This window comes from Bos indicus, chromosome 1, assembly GCF_029378745.1.
Source record: "Bos indicus isolate NIAB-ARS_2022 breed Sahiwal x Tharparkar chromosome 1, NIAB-ARS_B.indTharparkar_mat_pri_1.0, whole genome shotgun sequence".
Lineage (NCBI taxonomy): Eukaryota > Metazoa > Chordata > Mammalia > Artiodactyla > Bovidae > Bos > Bos indicus.
In genome coordinates, this window is record NC_091760.1 from 117,316,101 (window position 1) to 117,342,103 (window position 26,003).

A 26,003-nucleotide genomic window follows, 5' to 3' on the forward strand; every position below is an offset into this window, starting at 1 on the left:
CAGATACAATGAATGTAAGAATCTACTTTTCTTCCCTCTTTCTCGTTAAGAGTGTACTTATAAAACAAAAATCTATTACACAAAAATGGCTTTGGCAAACATATACAAGCACTGTTCAGAAAAGTACGCCCATGCCAAAGCCCTTAAGTAATGTGCACCAGTGTGACATGGCCGCCCCATCGGTCAGCAAGGACGTCGGCCAGCTCTCTCCTTCTGCCTCTGTGACCCCAAACCTAGGAGAAGAGGTGTCCACAACGAAATTAAAAATATCAGAGGCACAAACGGGAAATAGAACAGTGGAGGTAATTCAAGAATCATAATTCAGGACATGGACAACAGACTTGTGGCTGCCAAGGCGGGGAGGGGGTGGGTGGGGAAGGGATGTATTAGGAGTTTGGGATTAGCAGATGCAAATTACTAAATATACAGAATGGATACAAGGTCCTACTATATAGCACAGGGAACTATATTCAACATCCTGTGATAAACCATAATGGAAAAGAGTGAGTGTGTGTGTGTGTGTATGGGGGTGGGGGTAGGGGGTGGGTAGCTTTCCCAGTAGCTCAGACAGTAAAGAATCCACCTACAATGCATGAGACCTGGGTTCGATTCCTGGGTCGGGAAGATCCCAAGGAAAAGGGAATGGCAGCCCACTCCAGTATTCTTGCCTGAAGAATTCATGGACATGGGGTCCATGGGGTCGCAGAGTCAGACACAACTGAGTGACTAACACTTCATATATAAATAACTGATACATATAAATAATGTTGTACACAGAAATTAACATTGTAAATCAACTATACTTCAATAAAACTTTTTTAAAACAAATATTTTTAAAAATCACAGTTCTACTCCAAAAAAATTCAAAATTCCCCAAATGCGGTTCTCTTGGGGTACATTTTTCAGGCTGCAGGGCATGGTTCAAACATGCCTAATTAAGGGGTGTTCTGTGTCTGCCCATCTGTAGGAGGACTGGCCATCCCCGCAGGCCAGCTGCAGGCAGCACTCCCACCTGCGCTGCCCAACCTCCACCCCTGCCAGGGACACCAGAGCGGCCACCCTGGACAACCACCTGGGCCTTCGATCATTCTGCTCTCCCCAACAAACACAAGATGCCTCCGGACTCTGCCAGAAAGAGCAGTGAGTGACAAGAGGTAGGAGACTGGGAAGGAAACAGAAAATGTAGCTTAAAAAAAAAAAAATCACTAAAATTACTCAAAAGTATCTGCCACAGGGGCACAAATTAAATCAATGTGTTGCCTTTGGCAACCATGAGGGATATGGTGCCAACTTTAGCCCATTCTGGGGATAAAAATGTAATAATTGCATGCTCACAGCCAAATTTCCCCAAGGATTAGTGAAACAGCATTTCGGAAGAAATCGTCCTCCTGAAACATCACCGCACAATGCTGTTTTCTCATTATTTCAGCAATAGGTTCTCCAACCTTCTCAATTTTAAAGGAACCTATTCTAACAAAAGTAAGAGTAGAAATAAACATCTGTTAGAAATTGAGTGGTTTGTTTTTATTTTTTAAGCACTACTAAAATTACTTGACAACAGTAACCCAGAGATAACTATTGTTAGGTTTTGGTTGAAACTACTTATTCTAATTGTGTCTTATTTAAAATTGAAATTCAAATGCACATGTTAAGTAAGCACTGCTTCAGTAATCAGCCAATGCCAAAAGATGAACAGACACTAGGTCAACATTCTGTTCCTAATATAATAGTTTGTCAGAAAGCACCATCAATAACAGATATTATCATTAAAATTATGCCATCATCATTAAAAACCAAACAATAAATTATTAGTGTCATCATTTTCTGGTGCCCCTGTTATGGACTAATCATCTGATGACTCTCACTTGTTCAACAAAGCAAAATGCCAACCATCAGATGAGACAAGTTTAGCTTAGCTATAATAAGCAAAAACAAAAATAACAAGGACCCAAATCCTAGCTTTTGTGTGCCAAGCCTTGCTATTAACTCACTCTCAGTATGGTACTATTCTCAATACTCAGAATAGTTTAGCCTCAAGAGCTAAAAATAACACACATATTCACACATCCCCTACTTTGTCTCGGGTATATTCTCCTTTCAAGATTGTTTTCATTAAAATATGGAAGAAACACACACTATAGAAAATTTTTAATGCGAATATGCCTAGAAAAAAATCTCAATCATTTAATAGCTTTATATCTTTTCAGGTTTTTACCTTGTATGGTTGACTGTTTAAACATATACACATCTTTTTTAAAAATTGCTGAAGATATTACTCCACAACTTGAATACCTTTAAAAATTCAAACAGAATTCAAATACAGACCTCTTGGTGATATATTTTAACTGCACCGTATTTAACTGATGTTAAGCTATCACATCAATGAGACAGATTTGGATATCTGGGCCCTAAGACAGTCTAGTGTGAACTAGTATAAAAATTAGGATGCACACAAAATTTTCATTAAAAATTAAAAACAAAAAATAAAACACAGCCACAAGTACTGTACTCTTTAAAATTATTCGGATTCACTAACCCCTCTCAAGCTGAGTTAGGACTGGTCATTAAAAGGGAGAAATGGCGGCAGCAGTGGCAAGAAACAGTGACTCTCAGGCCTGTGCACACATGCCATCACCCAGGGCAGGGGCGGCTTTTACCAAATGCCAGTATCTTCAGCCCAATCCCATCAGATTCTGGTTTAACTGGTCTGCAGTGGGGACTCAGTTCTAAGTGATAACAAAAAAACAGGAGTGGCTAGAGATCTTAAGGAAGATGGTTGGGGGAGAGAGGTGGGGAGGTTTCAAAGGTAGAAAGGATGCAGAAAGTGATGAAGAAGCTGCTTTGAAAGTGCACCAGTTCTAAAACTCTGGGGCTATGGCCACATCTCTAGTTCACTGATATCAAGTAGAACTCAAGGCCACCAAGTCAGATTATTAGAAAGTTTACGAACATGAATGTTACTGAGAGTGGGGTCAGGGGTCAGTATATAAAGAATGACTGACTCATCCTTCTGATGCTGCTCTCCATAGCATCCTGTAGCCACTGTTTTTTGTTGATGCCTCAACGGCACCCCACTCCAGTACTCTTGCCTGGAAAATCCCATGGATGGAGGAGCCTAGTAGGCTGTAGTCCATGGGGTCGCTAAGAGTCGGACACAACTGAGCGACTTCCCTTTCACTTTTCACTTTCACGCATTGGAGAAGGAAATGGCAACCCACTCCAGTGTTCTTGCCTGGAGAATCCCAGGGACAGGGGAGCCTGGTGGGCTTCCGTCTATGGGGTTGCACAGAGTCGGACATGACTGAAGCGACTTAGCAGCAGCAGCAACCCCCAAACAGGAGGAGTCTCAGAGGCCATGCAGTTCACCCTACAGTAGCCTACCGTCTAACCAATCCAGGAGCTGTAGGCACAACTCAAGGTCACACAGGTAAACCAGAAGAACACAGTAGGTGTGAGATGCTCCACTCCAGTACGTGAAAATATGCAAACTGATAAATACAATACATAATAGGGGAGAACAGAGACATGTCAAGTTACACTAAAAATGACCCCCTAGGGCCTGGAATACTTGCAGTATTACTAAGAGAACTGGGAGCTCAGCCGAGGACAAGCATTCACCCTGGGGGCAAACACAAGAGCACTCCAAATGCAACAACGCTCATGGAGAAGGTGTCTTGGCAGTGTGACACTGCAGAGAAGCAACAGAGGGCCACACTAAGGGTTACCAGAATGACCTTTGGCAGAGGTCGGCCCTGGGCCCACATCCTAGCTCCACCCCTGAGCAAGGCACCTGGCCTCCACTCAATCTCAACCCCATCTCTACAACAGAGCTCAATAATACATCCAGGTCAGTAACTATCCAGATGAGTAACTTTACACAATGCATGCATCATAGAAGTTGATCAGTAAGTGGCCATCATCATCATCATCAGTACTCATTATTATTGGGATGAAAACTTTTTAGAAAGGAAACTAAAGGTTAGGCCTTAACTGTTGCTGTCAGGCTCTGTTTCTACCTCAGCTGGGCTGTAATGCATAACCTAACACTCTGGGTAAGTGTTTATGGAATCAATCAATGTCAATTTCATGGTTCCAAAACCTTCAATGGATCCTTAATGAATTAAGGTCAAACTCCTTAGCTGGGAATTAAAATCATTTCAAATACTATCCAATATGATCTGCTCTGCAGGCTCCAGGTGTTTCTCTCATGTCCATGATGCTCTGTTGACAGGATCCTCCCTAGTCCTGTTTTCGTATGTGGGCCCAGTTCAAATGTCACATCTCTCACACAGCCTTCTCAAGACGCTAGACACCACACACCACACCACACCACACCACCACCCAGCAGGGATCACTCTCTAACTGATGCTTTAGAATTCCCTCCATCCTTCATCCCCATGCCTTACATACTCAAGACCTAAGTACTGACTTCAATCAATACATTATAAGGTCCTCTCAAAATTAAGCTACTAAATCATGTTCCTTCCCAATCATTCTGTCTCCCAAATCTTCATAAAAACATCTCCATTTTGTAGTTTAAACCTATCACGGCAGATCTAGAAGGTTTCAAACACCACTGTAGGGAATACGCCAAGTTCCCTCTCTAACACACTTGGTCTTTATGCATCTGTTAGTCGGCATGCTACAAAAGGCCCATGCAAATACAGAACTTTTCATTCTTTTTAATGAGTTTTCATCAAGTATAGTATAAATATAAAACTTATACACATACACCCTAATATATACATATAGGTATATATGTGTATATATATATTGTAAATATATATATATTATAATTATATATATATTTTATATATATATATAATATGTGTCCTTTAATTTTGTGAAAGCTTATTTTCTTTACTACATTCTTTCCTTTTATCAGAATGAGTGGGAACCCACTACGTAAAACAGATGCAACAAAGATTGCTTTGTAAAAACTCCAGCCAAGTCCAGAGATGAAGGTGCACATCTTTAAAGTGACCCACTCGGATTAAGACTTAAAGTCAAAGATGACAGGCTCCTCAATGGAAAAACCTATATCTTCAAACTTTCTCCCTGAAGCTATCCCACTACAATAAAATAAAACGTTCTTGCTGGCCCAAGGGAGGAATAGACTGCTTCTCAAAACTGCAGGATGTAGAGGATTTAACTAGCCCAACTTAGGCGCAAACCTGCCTGGTACAGACTGATGGCAGAGTGGAGAGGAGGTTGAGATGGGGAGGAAAGAAGTTCAATATATACAAGATGGTGCACATTCCACTTGAAAGAAAGACAGCTAAGTCATGTCCGACTCCTATGACCCCATGGACTGTAGACTGCCAGGCTCCTCTGTCTATGGGATTCTCCCAAGAACACTGGAATGGGTTGCCATTTTCTTCTCCAGGGCATCTTCCTGACCCAGGAATTGAACCCAGGCCTTCCACATTGCAGGCAGATTCTTTACCGACTGAGCTACGTGGGAAGCCCTATACATACACTCGTGAACTCCCAATAAAAGACTGAAAGATTTTTTTCATTTTCTGTTGTTAAAATGCTTTCTTGATCAAAAGATACCATCAACAAAGTGAAAAAACAACTCATAAATGGGAAGAAAACATCTGCAAATCATTTATCTGATAAAGGACTTGGATCGAGAGTATATAATGAATTATTACAACTCAATAATAAAGCAATTAATAATCCATTTTTTTGAATGGGTAAAGGAGCTAAATAGACATTTCTCCAAAAAATATAGACAAATGATCGATAAGCTCATGAAAATATGCTCAACATCATTAGCCACCAGAGAAATGCAAATCAAAACCACAATAAGGCACCATTAGGACACTTACAGAGGCTACCCAGATGGTGCAATTGTAAAGAATCTGTCTGCCAGGGCAGGAGATGCAAGAGACGTGGGATGTGGGTTTGATCCCTGGGTCAGAAAGATCCCCTGGAGTAGGAAACGGCAACCCACTCCAGTATTCCAGCCTGGTGGGGTAGTAAGAGTCCGACACAACTCAGTGACTAAACAACAACAGGATAGTACAAGATCAACAATACCAACTTTTTGGTGAGGATGTGTTCAAACTAGGCTCCTCGTACATTGCTGGTGGGAATGTAAAATGATGTAGCTACTGTGGAAAATGGTTCAGCAATTTCTCAAAGGGTTGGATACAGTTATCATGTAACCCAAAGTCCACAAGTAGTCATAAACCCAGGAGAAATGAGAACACATGTCCACACAAAGATCTGTACACATTCGTAGCAGCACGGCTCATATGAGCCAGTAAGTGAAAGCAACACAAATGTCCATTAACTGTAAGTGAATTTTGTTGCTGTTCAGTCACTAAGCTGTGTCCAACTTTGTAATTCCATGGACTACAGCATGCCAGGCCTCCCTGGACTTCAATATCTCCAGGAGTTTGCTCAAACTCATGTCCATGGAGTCAGTGATGCCATCCAACCATCTCATCCTGTTACTCCCTTCTCCTTTTGCGCTCAATCTTTCCCAACATCAGGGTCTGTTCTAATGAGTCACCTCTTCTCATTAAGTGGCCAAAGTACTGGAGACTCAGCTTCAGCATCAATCCTTCCAATGAATATTCAGGGTTGATTTCCTTTAGGATTGACTGGTTTGACTTCCTTGCTGTCCAAGGACTCTCAAGAGCCTCCTCCAGCACCACAAAAGGAAAGCATCAATTTTTCAGGCCTCAGCCTTCTTTATGGTCCAACTCTCACATTTGCAAAATATCTGCTATGTATAGAATGGAATACTACTTAGCTATACAATGTCATGAACTACTGAAACACACTGCAACATGCATGAACACTGAAAACATAATACTGTATAACTGACAGAAACCTATTTCAAAGAAACACATAAGTTATGATTCCAGTTAGATAAAATGTCCAGAATACGCAAATCTATAGGGCTGAGGGGGATGGAGGGGAAATGCGGAGTGACTGCTGATGGTTACAAGATTCCTTTCAGGATGATAAAAGAATTCAAAAAGCTAATGATGGTTTCATAACTCTGTAAACACATGAAAAACTTCTCAATTATCACTTAAAATGAACTGCAAAATAGTAAAAATTATATCTCAATAAAACTATAATTCTTAATGTTTTCTTGAAATACTTTACTAGAAATAAAAATCCAGCGTTTCATGAAGTACTGAAAAAAAAGACAACTATTCCACACTGATAAAAAGTAATCTACTATGGGACTCCCCCGGTGGTGCAGTGGATAAAAACTCACCTGCCAATGCATGGGACACAGGTTCAATCCCCGGTCTGGGAAGATTCCACATGTTGCGGAGCAGCTAAAGCACATGCACCACAACTACTGAGCCTATCTGTACAAATACTGATGTCTGCAGGCCAAGAGCCTGTGCTCTGCAACGAGAGTAGCCCCCACTCACAACTAGAGAAAGTCCACACAAAGCAATAAAGACCCAGCGCAACCAAAAACAGATAAAAAAAAAAAAACTTTTAAAAGTAGCCCACTATGATCTGATATGGCTTTAAAAGGGCAGGGGAGGGGATTGGGAAGGAGAATAAGGATAGAAGTAACAGCAGTCAAGAGTGAAGGTGGTCTGGAATTCCCATCTACTGTTGAATTTTCCAGTTTGTTGTAATCCACAAGTCAAAGGCTTTAGTGCAGTCAATGAAGCAAAAGTGGATGTTTTTCTGGAATTCTCTTGATCCAAGTGATTTGGCAATTTGATCTCTGGTTCCTCTGCCTTTTTTAAATCCAGCTTGAACATCTGGAAGTTCACAGTTCAAGTATTGCTGAAGCCTGGATTGGAGAATTTTGAGCATTACTTTACTAGCGTGTGAGATGAGAGCAATTGGGCGGTAGTTTACACATTCTTTGGCATTGCCTTTCTTTGGGATTGGAATGAAAACTGACCTTTTCCAGTCCCGTGGCCACTGCTGAGTCTTCCAAATTTGTTGACATATTGAGTGCAGCACATTCACAGTATCTTTTAGAATTTGAAAGAGCTCAGCTGGAATTCTATCACCTCCACTAGCTTTGATCGTAGTGATGCTTCCTAAGGCCCCCTTGACTTCACACTCCAAGATGTCTGGCTCTAGGTGAGTGATCACACCATCGTGGTTATCTGGGTCATGAAGATCTTTTTTGTACAGTTCTTCTGTGTATCCTTGCCACCTCTTCTTAATATCTTCTGCTTCTGTCAGGTCCATACAGTTTCTGTCCTTTATTGTGCCCATTTTTGCATGAAATGTTCCCTTAGTATCTCTAATTTTCTTGATGAGATCTCTGGTCTTTCCCATTCTATTGTTTTCCTCTATTTCTTTACTCTGTTCACTTTGGAAGGGTTTCTTATCTCTCCTCGCTATTCTTTGGAACTCTGCTTTCAGATGGATATATCTTTCCTTTTCTCCTTTGCTTTTGGCTTATCCTCTTTTCTCAGCTATTTGTAAGGCCTCCTCATACAACCATTTTGCCTTTTCATATATCTTTTTCTTGGGGATGGTTTTGATCACTGCCTCCTGTACAATGTTACGAACCTCCATCCATGGTTCCTCAGGCACTCTGTCTATCAGATCTAATACCTTGAATCTATTTGTCACTTCCACTGTATTATCACATGGGATTTGACTTAGGTCATACCAGAATGGCCTAGTAGTTTGCCCTGATGTCTTCTATTTAAGTCTGGATTTTGCAAGGAGTTCATGGTCTGAGCCACAGTCAGCTCCTGGTCTTGTTTTCACTGAGATGGGAACACCTTACCTGAATCCTGAGAAACCTATATGCAGGTCAAGAGGCAAAAATTAGAATCAGACATGGAACAATGGACTGGTTCCAAATCAGGAGAGGAATAAGTCAAGGCTGTATGTTGTCACCCTGCTTATTTAACTTTTATGCAGAGTTCAGTTCAGTTGCTCAGTCGTGTCCAACTCTTTGTGACCCCACAGACTACAGCACGCCAGGCCTCCTTGTCCATCACCAACTCCCGGAATTCACTCAAACTCATGTCCATTGAGTCAGTGATGCCATCCAACCATCTCATGCTCTGCTGCCCCCTTCTCCCATCCTCAATTTTTCCCAGCATCAGGGTCTTTTCAAATGAATCAGCTCTTCACATCAGGTGGCCAAAGTATTGGAGTTTCAGCTTCAGCATCAGTCCTTCCAATGAATATTCAGGACTGATTTCCTTTCGGATGGACTGGTTGGATCTCCTTGCTGTCCAAGGGACTCTCAAGAGTCTTCTCCAACATCACAGTTCAAAAGCATCAATTCTTTGGTGCTCAGCTTTCTTCACAGTCCAACTCTCACAACCATACATGACCACTGGAAAAACCATAGCCTTGACTAGATGGACCTTTGTTGGCCAAGTAATGTCTCTGCTTTTCAATATGCTGTCTACGTTGGTCATAACTTTTCAAGGAGCAAGCATCTTTTAATTTCATGGCTGCAATCACCATCTGCAGTGATTCTGGAGTCCCCCCAAAATAAAGTCTGTCACGGTTTCCACTGTTTCTCCATCTATTTGCCATGAAGTGATGGGACCACATGCCATGATCTTCGTTTTCTGAATGTTGAGCTTTAAGCCAACTTTTTCACTCTCCTCTTTCACTTTCACCAAGAGGCTCTTTAGTTCCTCTTCACTTTCTGCCATAAGGGTGGTATCATCTGCACATCTGAGGTTATTGATATTTCTCCCAGCAATCTTGATTCCAGCTTGTGCTTCATCCAGCCCAGCATTTCTCGTGATATACTCTGCATATAAGTTAAATAAGCAGGATGACAAAATACAGCCTTGACATACTCCTTACCCTATTTGGAACCAGTCTGTTGTTCCATGTCCAGTTCTAACTGTTGCTTCTTGACCTGCACACAGGTTTCTCAAGAAGCAGGTCAGGTGGTCTGGTAGTCCCATCTCTTGAAGAATTTTCCACAGTTTATTGCGATCCACACAGTCAAAGGCTTTGGCATAGTCAATAAAGCAGAAATAGATGTTTTTCTGGAATTCTCTTGCTTTTTCCATGATCCAGTGGATGTTGGCAATTTGATCTCTGGTTCCTCTGCCTTTTCTAAACCCAGCTTAAACATCTGGAAGTTCATGTACTGCTAAAGCCTCGCTTGGAGAATTTTGAGCATTACTTTACTAGCGTGTCAGATGAGTGCAATTGTGCGGTGGTTTGAGCCTTCTTTGGCATTGTCTTTCTTTGGGACTGGAACAAAAGCTGACCTTTTCCAGTCCTGTGGTCACTGCTGAGTTTTCCAAATTTGCTGGCATATTGAGTGCAGCACTTTCACAGCATTATCAGAGCTATGTATCATCAGCATTATGCAGAGTACATCATGTGAAATGCCGGGCTTGGTGAATCACAAGCTGGAATCAAGATTGCCGGGAGAAATGTCAATAACCTCAGATATGCAGATGACATCACCCTTATGGCAGAAAGCAAAGAGGAACTAAAGAGCCTCTTGACGAAAAGTACAAAAGGAGAGTGCAAAGTTGGCTTAAAACTCAACATTCAAAAAATGAGGATCATAGCATCTAGTCCCATCATTTCATGACAAATAGATGTGGAAACAATGGAAACAGTGACAGCCTTTATTCTCTTGGGCTGAGAAATCACTGCAGATGGTGACTGCAGTCATAAAATTAGAATGCTTGCTCCTTGGAAAAAAAGCTATAACAAACCTAGACAGCGTATTAAAAAGCAGAGACATTTTGCCAACAAAAGTCCATCTAGGTAAAGCTATGGCTTTTCCAGTAGTCATGTATGGATGTGAGAGTTGGGCCATAAAGAAGGCTGAGCACCAAAGAATTGATGTTTTTGTACTGTGGTATTGGAGAAGATTCTTCAGAGTCCCTTGGACAGCAAGGAGATCAAACCAGTCAATCTGAAAGGAAATCAATCCCGAATATTCACTGGAGGGACTAATGCTGACGCTCCATTACTTAGGCCACCTGATGCAAAGAGGTGACTCATTTGAAAAGACCCTGATGCTGGGAAAGATTGAAGGCAGGAGGGGAAGGGGACGGACAGAGGACGAGATGGTTGGATGGCACCACTGACTCAATGGACATGAGTTTGCACAATCTCTGGGAGATAGTGAAGGACAGGGAAGCCTGGAGTGCTGCAGTCCATGGGGTCACAAAGAGCCACACATGACTGAGCAGCGGAACACAAGAGTGAAGGGGCAAAACTGGGTGATGGTTGGTAGGGACTTTATCACATCCTCCTATATTTTTCTATGTTCGAAATGCCCACAACAAAAGGCTTTAAAAAGTTAATCAGTTGAATTCTATAAAATGATTCACAGAAAACCCCAAATCCCCCATTCAGCCACTGCTTACTTGGGGAAGGAAAGGGGAAATCAGCGTGCTGATCAGCAGCCTGGATAAAGAATAGCCTCAGTGAAAACTGCTGCCTCAGGCTGACGTGTGAGCAAAGGAGAGTCAGCCCACAGGCTGGAATGCTGGTTCTGCTGAATGGTCAGTTAGTGAACTCGGGCTCTCTGGCTGAGAAGCAGGAAAAGCGGGGTGGGCGTGGGGGTTAGTAGATGACATGCTGTGGTGCAGTAAATCACCGAAAGTTTTTTTAGTCACCAAGTTTTTTTCTTGGTTTTTGTATTCTTCTTGTTAGTCGAACTGTGAGGCTTGTGGGACCTCAGTTCCTCAACCAGGGATGGAACCTGGGGCCCTGGCAGTGACAGCCCCAAGTCTTAACCACTGGACCACCAGGGAAGTCCCTGAAACTTTTCTTTATGCTTCAAAAACTTTTCCTTTCACTCATAACTACCTGTAGAATACTGGTGCTGAGTGGCAAACGTCAAATATCTGTTTTTGTCTGGATGAGTAACTTTACCGTTTTATTTACTGGCAATGACGCTAAGTACTGTTACTTAGTGATTAAGGTAACAACTCAAAATAAAATAAAAATCATGGGGGATTTCACAGGTGGTCCAGTGGTTCAGAGTCTGTGCTTCCACTGCAGGCGGCCTGTGTTCCATCCCTAATTAGGGAACTTAGATGCCACATGCCACACGGTGTGGCAAAAAAAAAAAAAAAAAAAAAACCATGGGCATGTGGCCGCAAACATTAAATGTCTACTAAGGGCCAGACGCTCTCCTGGGGCCTGGAACTATAAAGCTGAGAGGAAAGCAGTCCCTACCTGAGGCGATTCATTCTTGAGGTAGAAACACAAGGACACAGACACTGACAGCAACGAGTTAAGAGGTCCGACGTGCCGTGGAGCAAAGGCAAGGAAGCACAGGGATGTTTTAGCCTAGGCTTCAGGGAAGGTGGGGCTTCCCAGGTGGCGCTCAACAGTGTTAGCTACTCAGTCGTGTCCGACTCTCTGCAACTCTGTGGACTGTAGCCCGCCAGGCTCCTCCGTCCATGGAATTTTCCAGGCAAGAATACTGGAGTGGTTGCCATTCCCTTCTCCAGGGGATCTTCCCAACCCAGGGATCAAACCTGGGTCTCCTGCATTGCATTCTTTACCTGAAGAATCTGCCTGCCAATTCAGGAGATGCAAGAGGTGTCGAGTTCGATCCCTGGATCAGGACGATCCCCTAGAGTAGGAAATGGCACCCTACTCTAGTATTCTTGCCTGGAAAATTCCATGGGCACAGGATCAGTCAATCCTAAAGGAAATCAATCCTGAATATTCATTGGAAGGATTGATGCTGGAGCTGAAGCTCTAATACTTTGGCCACCTGATACAAAGAGCCAACCAACTGGAAAAGACCCTGATGCGGGAAAAGATTGAGGACAGAGGATGAGATGATTAGATAACATCAACTCAACGGACATCACAAGTCTGAGCAAACTCCAGGAGATAGCGAACGACAGGGAAGACTGACATGCTACAGTCCATGGGGTCACAAAGAGTCGGACACGACTTAGCAACTGAACTTCTGAGGAAAGTTACGACGGAGTTCCATGGGCAGAAACAGCAATGTGTAATTTCGCAGGTCCTGCAGAGGGAGCCTGGCAGAGGATGCAAGGCAGAGGGAGAAAGGATCACCTCTGAGGTGAAGCAGGTGGCCCATGCCAGAGGTACTCAAATGCTAGTGCACAAAAGGATCACCAGAGGGCGCTGGTTGGTTAAACATACAGATTTAGCCTTGACAGAGATTTCTACCCTTTAAGGTTCGACTGGGGTCCAGAAACCTGCATTTATAACCTGCTTGTCCCCAGGCAGGGACAAGCTATACAGTCTTATCTTTTGCCACAAATGACTGAAAGACACTGAAGAATTTTAAGCAAACGAATGAGGAGATTAGATACGTAAATTAAGATTCTCAGAAGTTGTGGGGGAGACAAATAAAAAGGAGACTGTGGAGTGCAGTGGACAGGTGACTGAGGAGGGAACAAGAAAAAGAGGAGGACAGTGCTGTAATCACCTGATAACGGAGAAGAAACCTGGGTCTCCTGCACAGTGGTAAGGACTCTGCCTGCCTAGGCAGGAGACCCAAGTTTGATCCCTGGGTCATGTTTATCCCCTGGAGAAGAAAGTGGCAACCCACTCCAGTATTCTTGCCTGGGAAATCCCATAGATAGAGGAGCCTTGTGGGCTACAGTCCATGGGGTCGCAAAGGGTCAGACATGATTGAGCACAGATGAGCCCAAGAGTAGAGAAGAAAAGAGGCAGGTAGCTTCAAGATTTGCCAGTGGGATAGCTGAGCAGATCATGGTGCCAAAGAAAGAGATGTGGAACAGAGGGCAAGAGGGGAGGAGGGTGAGGGAGCTAAATTCAATGTTTGTTTTCATTATCTTGTTCTAATTAAACTTTGAGATAATCAGAGTCACAAGCAGTTGTTAAGAAATAACAGAGAGAGATCCCATGTCTTTTACCTCTGTGTGTGTGTGTGTGTGTGTGTGTGTGTGTATTCATGCTCAGACATGTCCAGCTCTTTGTGACCCCCTGGACTGTAACCCACCAGGCTCCTCTGTCCATGGAATTCTCTAGGCAAGAATACTGGAGTGGGTAGCCATTTCCTACTCCAGGGCATCTTCCCAACCCAGGGACTGAACCCATATCTCTTGACTCACCTGCATTGGCAGGCGGGTTCTTTACCACTGTGCCACCTGGGAAGTCCTGACTTTTCCCAAATGTTAATATCCGGCAAAACTAAAGGACAAGATCAAAACCAGGATATCAACATGGACACAATCCACCAATATTATTCAGTTGCCCGGTTCTAAGTTCAGTTTTGAATACCTGAATTTGCGATGTCAAAGATATTCATGGGAAAACATGTCCAGGGCAAGTGGGTAACAGGTCAGAAGGGTCAGGGTGAAGACATGGATGAGGGACCTTTATGCGGGTTCAATGCTTTAAACAATGAGATTATGCAACAGAAGAACCCAGCAGGCACAGGTTTAAAAAGGTTTACCCTGAAGAGTTAAAACATGGGGAGTGCAGTCACTCAGCCCTATCCTGAGCCTTCAGCGTAGGTTAACTCAGCTGGTGGTAAAAAACACAGATTCAGGAGTCAGGTGGCCTGATTTGTCCAGGCTCCAATCACTTGGCAGGTTCGGAGCCTTGGGCAAGTCACTCACCCATGCCTCAGTCACGTGTCTACAAAATAGGGCTGTTAAGTGGACTTCGCCTGTACAGTTATTTTGAGAATAGAGTGGGATAGAAGATGCTTACAACTGTGACATGTTGTTCGAAAGGAAGCAAACTTAGATAACTGACAGGACCAGGCAGCCAGGAGCCCCAAGATGAGAAGGAGATAAACTTGGCTGGAAGCAGGAACTCTCTGGCCAAGACAGGAAGACAGGTAAGGATTGGCTGCTGCGGGTGGGTCTGTACAGGTGTCCGATGGGGTGGAAGCAAGCAGGTGGCTGAGAAACTGAGGGAGTCTGCCCCTCTCTGAAGTTCAAGAGAAGGGTATGGGCAGGGGAGGGAGCCTGAAGAGAGGTGACGGCCCGACGAGCCGCTGTGAGGAGGCAGGGACAACACCCCCCGAAAGACAAGGGCCCTGACACGGCAACATAAAAATAACTGCACCACTGTGAGACGGACAGTTAATGCTGGAGGATTTCAGCATAAAAAAGAGACCAAGTGGCCAACTAAGGAAACGGGTGGCAAAGTCTCGGGCAGGGAAAGGAGAAAGAAGGGCTGGTGGGGAGAGAGCAAGGAGTCCCAAGGCAGCAGAGAAACTGCCTGTCCGTCTGCCTTCGAGGTGCCAGGTGATGGCGGTGGATACCCGGGGACAGCACTTGACACTTGTTCAGTTTTCCCTTCTCGCCATCAGGTCTCCGATTGCTGTTCCCAGGCCAATGCAGACAAGTGCTAACTGCTACTCTTACGGATTTTTTTTTTCCAGTTGTCCTTGTTCTCTCTCAATCCTGTCAATGCAACAAAGCCAAGACTCCTGGCAACTACGGAATCCAATTTTAGCCCCTGGAACAAGAATCTCTTATCCGGCCCATCAACCTCATCACCAGCTTCTCACCTCAGCACAGCCTGGAGGATTCCTCCTGACAGAGGGGCGCATAAGAAATTCCTGCCCCTGATCAGGGGGTGGGGTGCCCAAGGTGGTTGTTTGAGTTAATGTTACAGTTATCAGTGCAAAATGAAATGGCAACCCACTCCAGTGTTCTTGCCTGGAGAATCCCAGGGGCAGGGGAGCCTGGTGGGCTGCCGTCTATGGGGTCGCACCGAGTCAGACACGACTAAAGCTACAGCAGCAGCAGCAGTAGTTATCAGAGGGTAAGTCCCTCAAATTTTTCCTGACTTCTGAATATACCTGAGTGAGTGACGGCCTTGGCCTCACTGAGATAGATATTCCTCTCACGGAATAAAAGGGAAGTTCCTTCTCCAAATATTAAACTGTGTGTTTAATTAACCCCTCAGGACAAGCTCCCACCACGTTCCCTGTCAAGAGACCGGGCCGAGGATTTCATGGCCCCAGGAGAGGAGAGCTATGGCAAGAAGAGATTCGAGGAGGAGACAGAGGAACATACCTCTGTACAATCCTGAGTAAAAGGGGGCCCCTCCTGAGGACATGTGCGGAGGAGGAACAGAGGAGCAGGGCTGGCAGAAGGTCCCCTGCGGCCCCACTGGACGCACCAAAGCTGCTGCAGTTAGTCGATCAGACACACAGTCACCCTCACTCTTCAGGAGGCAGCAGAAAACCCCCATCATTCGCAGCGCAAAAACAAACTACATTTGCCTTTCTTTTTTCTTTCCTTTTTGCATTTGTGTCGAAATTTGATTCCATGGTCAGTTGTGCTCTGAGTAAAAGTTCCCACAGCATGAGCAGCACTGTGTTGACGCCTTACGTCCTGAGCACAGGTGCTGCCAAGTTTGTCATCCTGAACAAGTAAGTATCTTTCAGTGGAACGTGAGTACAAATATTACAGGCATCGTATCGCCAGACAACCATGCCACGCAGCAAAGGCTTTAAAATATAAAATGATTACACAGACTGTGCAGACCCATCCCCTTAATCGTCTGCTCCAGCACCACTGGTTTCTTTGGGTTCTTTTTTTCTGGAGACCCAAGACTGATGTATGATACATTTATTTCCATCTATGTTACTCTCAGGGCTTCCCAGCTGGCTTAGTGGTAAAGAATCCCTCTGCCACACAGGAGACTCAGGTTCAAACCCTGGGTCAGGAAGATCCCCTGGAGAAGGGAATGGCAACCCATGCCAGTATTCTTGCCTGGAGAAGCCCATGGACAGAGGAGCCTGTCAGGCTTCAGTCCATGGTGTCACAAAGGGTCAGATAAGACCTAGCTACTAAACAACAACAACGTTGCTCTCACAAAGATGTTCCAACTGACCATTTATGGACCCTTAATGTGTTTTCTATCCTATAGTCTATTGGGTTGGCTAAAAAGTTCATTTGAGTTAGTCTATAACATTGTACAGAAAAAACTAAATGAACTTTTTGGCCAACCCAATATATATTCCTCAACTCCAAAATCATGGAGAATTGAAACAGGCCTAAGAGCCATTTTATTGCATATTTCATTTGGCAGATTATACACACTTTGTCTGAAAATGACTCTGAAACTCAGAGTATATCTTTTTTAATTAAAAAAAAAAAAAAAGCTTTCTATTCATCAAGGAATTAACATTCCAGTACAAATTACAAAAAGGAAAGATCCAGCTTGTCTAAGTCATTACAAAGTTAGTAGCGTAGAGCCCCTTACAAGAACAAGGCTCTCTGCACAGCATGAAACAAGCACAAATTGTCTGAAATGAACATAAAAACACGCACTAAAGACACACATAAAAACACATTTCAGAAGATACAAAATAAACCTAACAGCAGTTCCTTCTGAAGCACATGCTGAGGGGTCTGGGAGACCACAGGAGGACACAGGAAAGTGAGACTTGACTACGTTCTGAGTATTTTAACATGGTCTTCTACCATGAGTATCTGTGATCTACTTTCAAAAGAAAGTTGTAAGTCATGCAATCAGCTATCTTTCCTCAAAATCCTGCTTATGCTTTAAGCAACAGATCTACAAGATGCACAACCAGCAAATACCTCACTGAATATTGAGCTTCTTAAAACACCTTTCACACGTCTCCCCAACATCACTCCCCTGCTCCCAACTCAAAAGCACCCCTCTGATATGAGCAGCTTGGAAACGGTAAAGCACACACACCCAGAAATGAAAGCCCAGGATCCAACTCTCTGTTCTCCCACTTTTCACGGATTTTTCTCAACCCACTTAATAAATGGAGACACACAGCTACCTACCTCAGAGGGATTCTTTGAGGACACGCCCAAATGACGATATACAAAACCAGGCTGCAAACTACAAAAACTCCTGACAAACAGATACTTTTGCTGTATATGTTCCAAGTGTAGACGCACATGTATGTACTAATAATTCATAAAGAGCAAAGAACTAAATTTTCATTAAATTGAGATGCTGCTCAGTATTTTATTATAGAAGATTAATTTGACCAGGAGTCAGTATTAAAAGTGACTAAAAAACAGAGAAAGTGTTGAGTGGCAATGGGTTCTGAACAGGAAATTCAAGACCAAGTGATTCACCCAAAGCAACAAGACCAGAAGCAGCAGTGGTAAAGACCAAAGCAAATACAGTACACATAACAGAACTATAAACATACCTCATCTGCTCTCAGTTTACCAGAGAGGAAGATTATTAGATAATTTAAGATAAAGAAATACTTTTTTAAAATGCAAAATCAAAACAAAAATTTCCCAATTTTTACTTAAAGGTTAGATTTCTTCAGGGCCCAGCTCATACTTAATTCTCTCAGAAAACCTCTCCTAATTTTTCCAGTCTCCCATCACTTCTTATAGGATTACAGGTAATTATGTTCTAACTATGGCTGTGTGTTCTGGGTATGCATCTTGTTTCCACAAAAATCCTTTAAGGCAGCCTCTTTGAAGGCAAATAGCACAGCCTCCTTTTGGTTAAAATTCTTCACAACATCTATTCCAATGCAGAGAATCTTAATATACCTTAAAAAAAATAATAACAGATCACTCTTTACTCAAGTGAAATATAACAAGCTCTCTGAAAACATTTTCCTGAGAAATTCAGAAGCAATCATGAGCAGACATTACCTCTGACTTCACCAAAAATTTAACTGATCATAAATACAAACACACCCAACAATAACCACCACTACCACGTACCAGCATTTCAACATGGAACAGGCAGTAACATTTTTACTTTAGAAAAAGCTGAAATATGTTTCCATAGGGTAGCAATGTGGAATGCAGAGTTACACTGCAGCATATTAAACTTGATGAGAACTTTTAAAGGTTATAAACTTTTAAAGATATAAATCAGGAAAGTACAATGGCGCTTGACAGAGGTTAGGGGAGGGAGAGAGGGGAAGGAGGAGTTTATTTAATGAGTATAGAGCTTCAATTTTGCAAGATAAAAAGTTCTGGAGACCAGCTGCCCAACATCATGCAGACAGTTAAAGACGACTGTACTATACACAGAAAACGGTTATGATGATAAATTTGATGTGTTTTTTACCACAACTTTTAAGTCTCTGTAAATCTTACATAGCCAATTAACTGAACAGCTACACACCTAGAAAAACACAAAATTCTTCCAATTTTTGTTTCAGTCTTAAGCAGAAAGTAGCTGGCAGAATGAAAAGTAAGCTCTTGAAATATCATTTAAGGAGAACTAAAACTGTAATACATTACCTGAGCTCCCTTCAAATCTTTCGCACAAAACACTGTTTTTTACAGCAAGATATCTTCCAGAATAGGCATTAACAATCCAAAAACAGAGAGTAATAATTTGAGACTGAGATTAGGCTTGGCTGACTTTTTATTTATTAACATATCAAAGTTACACCTGCACATGTCTTAAAGTCCAATAGCTGTATATGACGTTGTGAAAAACAGCAGCCTACAGTCCATAAACTCCATTTTCCATTCTCCAAAAGCAGTTATTTTCAACTCTTTTATTCATTGTGCTTCTTTTGTTTACCATTTTATCTCTAAATAACATACTTGCTGTTGTACTTCCTGATTTTAAGCATTGTCTATTGGCTTCCTTCTACAGAAGATGGTGGAATAGTAAGCTCTCCTTCACCTCCCACCAAGATGTTATGTACTCACATATTTCCTTTCTCCCATCAAATAGATTTCAATTCTGAAGCTAGTATATGTTTACAGCAGGAAAACCAAATAAGTAACCAGGTCCTTGTTACTAAAAATCATTTCATTGTCCATGTAACAGATATGAGATCAATGTGAAGTCAATAATAATCTTTAATGTTAAAGGGAAACATTAGAGATAAATTGGAAACAGAAATAAAAACTCCCATGTGCATACACAGCACTTTTGTGTGTGCGCGCGCGTGCACACACACACACAGATATGTATATATCCATCGATGGACATGAGTTTGGGTGAACTCCGGGAGTTGGTGATGGACAGGGAGGCCTGACGTGCTGCAATTCACGGGGTCGCAAAGAGTCGGACACGACTGAGTGACAGAACTGAACTGAACTGACCCACCCACTGACACGGCTTAGATGCCATTGCACACCTCATAGCAATGATCTCTTCAGCATTCAGATCTGGCTTTCTAAACACCATTCCCCACTAGAAAGAAGTAGGGTTCCATACAGAAATGGCTGATTGCAGACCTGAGGCAGAAAAAAGTACAAGATGAGCCTGGGAGACTCTCTGTGCCCAAAAAGGAGGTGATCAAAGTCAAAGGGTGTCATGTCAAAGGATACAAAAGAGCCCGAAGCATCTTCTACTGGTCACCTCTGGACTAAACACTAAAATGAACAAGTATAACTGGTTGTAAAATGCTGAATGAATAAATATCAGTAACTCCATAAAAATGACCAAATATAATTTTTTTTAAATCAGAAAAAAAATTAGAAAAACTCATTTATTGAAAAGCTAAACATGCAATTGCAACAATTCTTACTCTGAGAAGTGATAATCATAGGAAAAGAATTTAGGATTTACTCTGCCTTTTCAAAAAAGAATTATGATTTATCACAGGTGGTGAGGGATAGCCCACTCTTACAGAAGAATGGCAATATCTAACCATTCCCAACGAAATGATGGTTTTGAACTTGATTCATCAATGGATGCTAAACTTCCAGGTGAAAAATTACTGAGGAATGGGAAGGTTTCAGGTGCTAAAGCTGTACCCGTAGGTCCTGTTCCTTCTACTGGAGAGTGGCTTTCAACAGACAGCCAGAGTTACATCACCGATTAAAACCTATCTTTCATGCCTAGGTAAAGTATGAATTTAATTATGCTTATACAGGCACATCTGTCCAGGCTTTAGGGTTATTTTCATAGTAAACAAGGCGGATACCTCCTTAATGACAAATAAAAGAAAAGCCACACGTGAAAATGTGGAGGCAATCTTGAAACTCAAAGCTTGTCCCTGGAATCAGAAAAAGTATACACCATCTTCAAGGACCCGAACTGAAAGTAAGCTGGTTGGCTTAGATAAGAAACCAGACTGTCAATTATGTGTTTAGCAGGGCTTATTTTTGCAGTCCAAATGGCTCAGTGAATATGTCACAAATTAATTACCCACTGAGCAAGAAGGGGAGCTGTTTCTTCTCTGTTTTGGGGAGATGATAAGGATAGTGGTTCCAAGAGTACAGTCAACCAAGAGAAGTTTCTCATCCAACCCAAACGCCCAACCCAACAAAACCTCAGGGGTACAGAGGAAATGACTGGGGTAAACAGAGCAGTTCCATGGGCAGTTTAACCACGAAAAATTTTAATCTTCTTCTAATCTGCTTCCCCCAAAAAAGGGCCTCATGTCCATGATACATCTTGTCACTTTTCACCATATTGAACACCCAACATTTCTTAGCCAGAATTAGAGCTGCCCATCTTGCAAGCAATTTCATCTATCTGTCACTTCTTGAGCTCCCTGGGCTAAACATTCTGCTCTGCCTGCTCCCAGTGGCATTCATGGGAACAACGGAGTTCTGGTTCCTCTGATGCTGACCACAGCCACTGAGTCCTGCAGCCTGGGGTCTCCCTACCTTTCTCCTTAACAACACTTAGCCCCCCTGGGGCCCAGACCTGCAACATCCACACAAGTCCTCCTGCACCCAGCAACCATCAGGCCACAGTGGGGAGGAAAGAGCAAACATTTTCTAGTAGGTCCACTCTGTCTGTGCCAGCACGTTACTTAACTTCTGAGGCTCGGCTCCCTCATACGCAGAACAAAATAATAAAATCTACATCGCAAGCGTGTTACGATGATTACAAATCATGTCTGTAATGTTCCCAGGACAATATATAAAATAATTAATAGAGACTGGCTAGTAATAACTGTGGTCCTAGTGCAGACTAGTTACAGTCTATATTCACCGGCCACTCACTATGTGGTGGACACTGTTCTAAACCAAGTACTGACTCAGTTCATCCAGAAGATGCTATCAGTTACGCCCATTTACAGACAAGAAGCCAAAAGAGAGGGTTATAACAGTAACAGTAATGAAAAGTCCTTCCACGGTTCCCCATCACCCCACTCCAGCAAACACACCAGCCTTTCATCACAGCCCCATGGGTAACTGACACGCCAGGTGAACATAAACCCTGGCAGTTCCACGTCAAACCTCTTCCTCTGTTTATCTCATTCTTCGGCCAGAAATGCCCTTCTCTGCACAACAGCCCCCAACCCTACCTCCCCGCCACCCCCCACCCCCAAAAATCCCGCTTCTTCCAAAACTGCACTCAAATGTCACTTCCCCTGTGACCTCCCTGGGCTTCCCAAATCCTCTGGGACTCCCTCTGCATTTTATTCGCGTCACTGTTTCCTTTCCTTCCTCCACTGTCTGGACTGTTTGGCCATGTGCCCCCTCCCTCTGCTGTAAACACCGAGGGTGCAGGAACCACACTCTCCCCTCCGTCCCCACTGGCCAGGCACAGTGCCCAGTAGAAGCCTCAGAGCAGAGTTAGGACACGTGTGTTGAGGGGCTGCGTGCACACGACACATCAGGGTACTCCTCTGTGAGCTGGGGGCAAAGCACCTCTCTCACAGGGCTCCGAAATAATAAATGAGAGTTGGGAGAGAGGAAACATAGAGCCTGAGCAATGTTCGCTAAGAAATGGGGAAGACTGCATCACAGCCACTCTAGCTACCCCACGGAGGACCGACTGTTCTCACACGACAGGAAATACCGTCCTGGGGCCTGACAGCAAGACAGGGAGCAATCCCAAGGCTGGAAAGTTCATTCTCCCAGCACACGTCGGGAACAACAAAGTCCCACTTAACACAGGATTGAGAGCGGTTCCATAATCTCTCCAGAGATGCTGTTACAGAAACAGACTGAGAGAGCGAACTTTTGGGTACCAGGGGGAAGGATGGGAGAAGGAATAGTTAGGGAGTTTGGGAAGGACATGCACACGCTGGTGTATTTAAAATGGATAACCAATAAGGACCTACTGCATGTATAGCACAGCAAACGTTCTGTGACAGCCTGGATGGGAGGGGCAGTTTAGGGGAGAATGGATACATGTATATATACGGCTGCGTCCCTCTGCTGTTCACCTAAAACTACCACAACACAGTTAATTGTCCATACCCCAATACAAAATAAAAAGTTCAAAATAGGGGGGAAAAAAGAGATGCTGTTAACAGTTAATAGCAATAATGATAGTAAATACTAGATGTATACGATGAATTCATAACCATTAACTCAGCAACAATAAGACTGCTCCTTATAGCAGGGGAAATTCCTGCACATAAACAGAGAAGGTTCTGTGTTATTTACTGTAAAGTCACATTTCCCAATCTGTTCAAAGATTTTAATTACATAACTGTAAAGTTTCACTTTTTTATTTTTATGTATTAGCTATCCCATTTTAAATGCTTTTCTCTGGTGAACTCAAAATATTTAAAATATTTAAAAACAAAACTCCATTCAATTCTAAAACATATTTAAAATCAAATATGTATCATGCCTGGTGTTTTCCCGCAAGTCTGTTAACACTAATATCTATGGGACAGCATTTTCTAAACATCATGTCCACCTGTAATCTTTTTTTCAGGTCTTGTAAAGAAGGAGAACTAGTTTCTTCTCCCAAGCTTACCTAAATCACTTCTATTTTAAAATCTTGGTCCCATGTGGTGCTAGTGTAAAGAACCCGCCTGTTAATGCAGGTGACATAAGAGATTCAAGCTCAAGCCCTGGACTGGGAAGATCCCCTGGAGGAGGGTATAGCAACCCACTCCAGTATTCTTGCCTGGAAAATCCCATGGACAGAAATGCCTGGTGGGATCCATTGGGTCCCAAGAGTTGGACGTGAAGTGACTTAGCACGCATATACACTCTGATGTTAGGATTTGTCCTAAATGCAGTTTTAACCACGAAGCATTTTAATCTTCTTCTAACCTGTTTCCCCAAAAAAAGGGCCTCATGTCCATGATACAACCTTTGACCCCCTTGAAATTACACATGAAACCTCACCCAGAAACCCAAGGCCCCTCTCACTCCCTGTCACTTTCGGGTACAAACTACACTGGATACCCCTTTGCCCTCTGCAGTGTCCCCGGGGTAGAAACTCACTTCATCTACATCTGAGATCTGTAACTCTGCATAATGACAGTGAAGATTTCTGCATTGCTACATTTAAAGAATTTACACACAGGTCTGCTCCCTTGTTGCTGTTAGCCCACTTAACTTTAGGAAAAACTCTCTTCAATAAAATCAAACAGCAGTGCTTTATAGCTCTGTTCCAGCGCTGAATGTAGGAACTGAAAATAAAACATATGTTTCTATTACAAAGGAATAAAGGCCATTTCTACCGAAAACACTTTACAAATCCGACGAACGATCATCAAGACAACAGAAGCCATAAAACCAATGCCAGAAAAGGGTGACACTTGACAGTCAATCTTGCCCCAAATGTGCTGAACAGTTCTTTTCACCATCACAGCCAGAACACAGACACTATTACTGCAAGTTAATCTTCTGAAGTGTATGCAATTTAATCCAACTCAACACATATATATATGTGTGTATACTTGCTTGGCTGTACAGCTTACTTGGAGTGTGAAAGTTGCTACATTATGGCTATGTCTACACAGCCAAATGCTTCCAAATACACTGTGTCATTTGCTTATAGAAGCTGAAGAAGGTGCTGAAGACAAAGTGGAAAGTGAGGGGTACCAGGTGCAACAGAGGGGTGGCAAATCAAGATCAGATATTTGAACCTGTGTGCTCTTACCATACAGTGTAGTATAAATAGTACACTACTTAAAACACAGGTAAGAATAAAGAAAGAGCAATCGGATATTTACCCAAATCACTTCTTGATTACAAAGGATAAGAGAGCAAGTTTTCAGGGGAGAAATCTGGGAGACACCATCTCAAGGTTATCACCACTGGTCCCAGGACAATGTGCTGGGAGGAACTGAGACACTCACAGCATTGCCTCTGAGGTGTTCCCACCAAATGTGCATACCATGAAGCTGATCACGAGTAACTGGACAAATACAAATCAGGGGACTTCCGACAAATAATTGGCCTATCGCCTTCAAACATGTTAAGGTCACAAAAAAGAAAGGCTGAAGAGCATGACCATTAAAGGCTATGTGGACTGGATCAGGGTGGAGGGGACCCACAGCTGAAGAGACTAAGGACTTTACTTTCAAGTCACCCAGCCACAGAGCAGCAGAGCCAGGACGACTACAGCCAAGAGCTCTTTCTGAGATGCTGGACCTAAGAGGTTTGGGGTGAACTCCTAAAATTCATGCATTTTTAAAATACTTTTAGCCTTAAATGCTTATTTTTAAGATCAATACTCTACCATGAGAAAAGGACAGTGGGCAACTTTCACAGATTTAACATTCACACTTTTTAGTACACATAAATAATAAAAAAAAAAATGCAATGCTTTGTAAATAAACTGAACTGAAAAACAGAATCATGTGTGTTATGTGGTTTAAGAAAAATGAGAAAACCCAGCTAGTGGGTGAAAGGTGAACCGAGGCAACTATCTGTTGTGGTTGTGCAAACAAAAGAAATTTTGGCGGGGGTGGGGGGGTGCGCTTTAGAAAATAATCCCCACCCCAAACCAACTGGTTACGTTGGTAAGGATATTAATAGTAAAAGTAACGAATCTGGGGCTTCTTTAGTGGTTCAGTGGCTAAGACTCCAAACTCCAAAGCAAAGTGAAGTTGCTCAGTCATGTCCGACTCTTTGCGACCCCATGGACTGTAGCCCACCAGGCTCCTCTGTCCATGGGATTCTCTAGGCAAGAGTTCTGGAGTGGGTTGCCATTTCTCCAGGGGATCTTCCCGACTCAGGGATCGAACCCAGGTCTCCCGCATTTCAGGCAGATGCTTTAACCTCTGAGCCACCAGGGAAGCCCTAAGCAACAAAGCAAGGGGCCAGGGTTCAATCTCTGGTCAGGGAACTAAGATCCCACATGCCACAGCTAAGAGTTCATGTGCCACAACTAAAGCACCCAATGAAGACCTGGTGCATCCAAATAAATAAATAAATTTTCAAAAAGGTAACGAATCCAACAAGAAGTCCTTGATGTTCTGAGCTAGACAC

At 43.0% G+C, this 26,003-nt stretch overlaps 1 protein-coding gene across 7 annotated transcripts in view; it reads right to left on the minus strand.

Moving 5' to 3' along the window:
- The window catches only part of MED12L (mediator complex subunit 12L), a 506,270-nt gene that overhangs the window by 287,338 nt on the left and 192,929 nt on the right, over positions 1 to 26,003 (minus strand). The gene's annotated exons all lie outside the window — the stretch shown is intronic.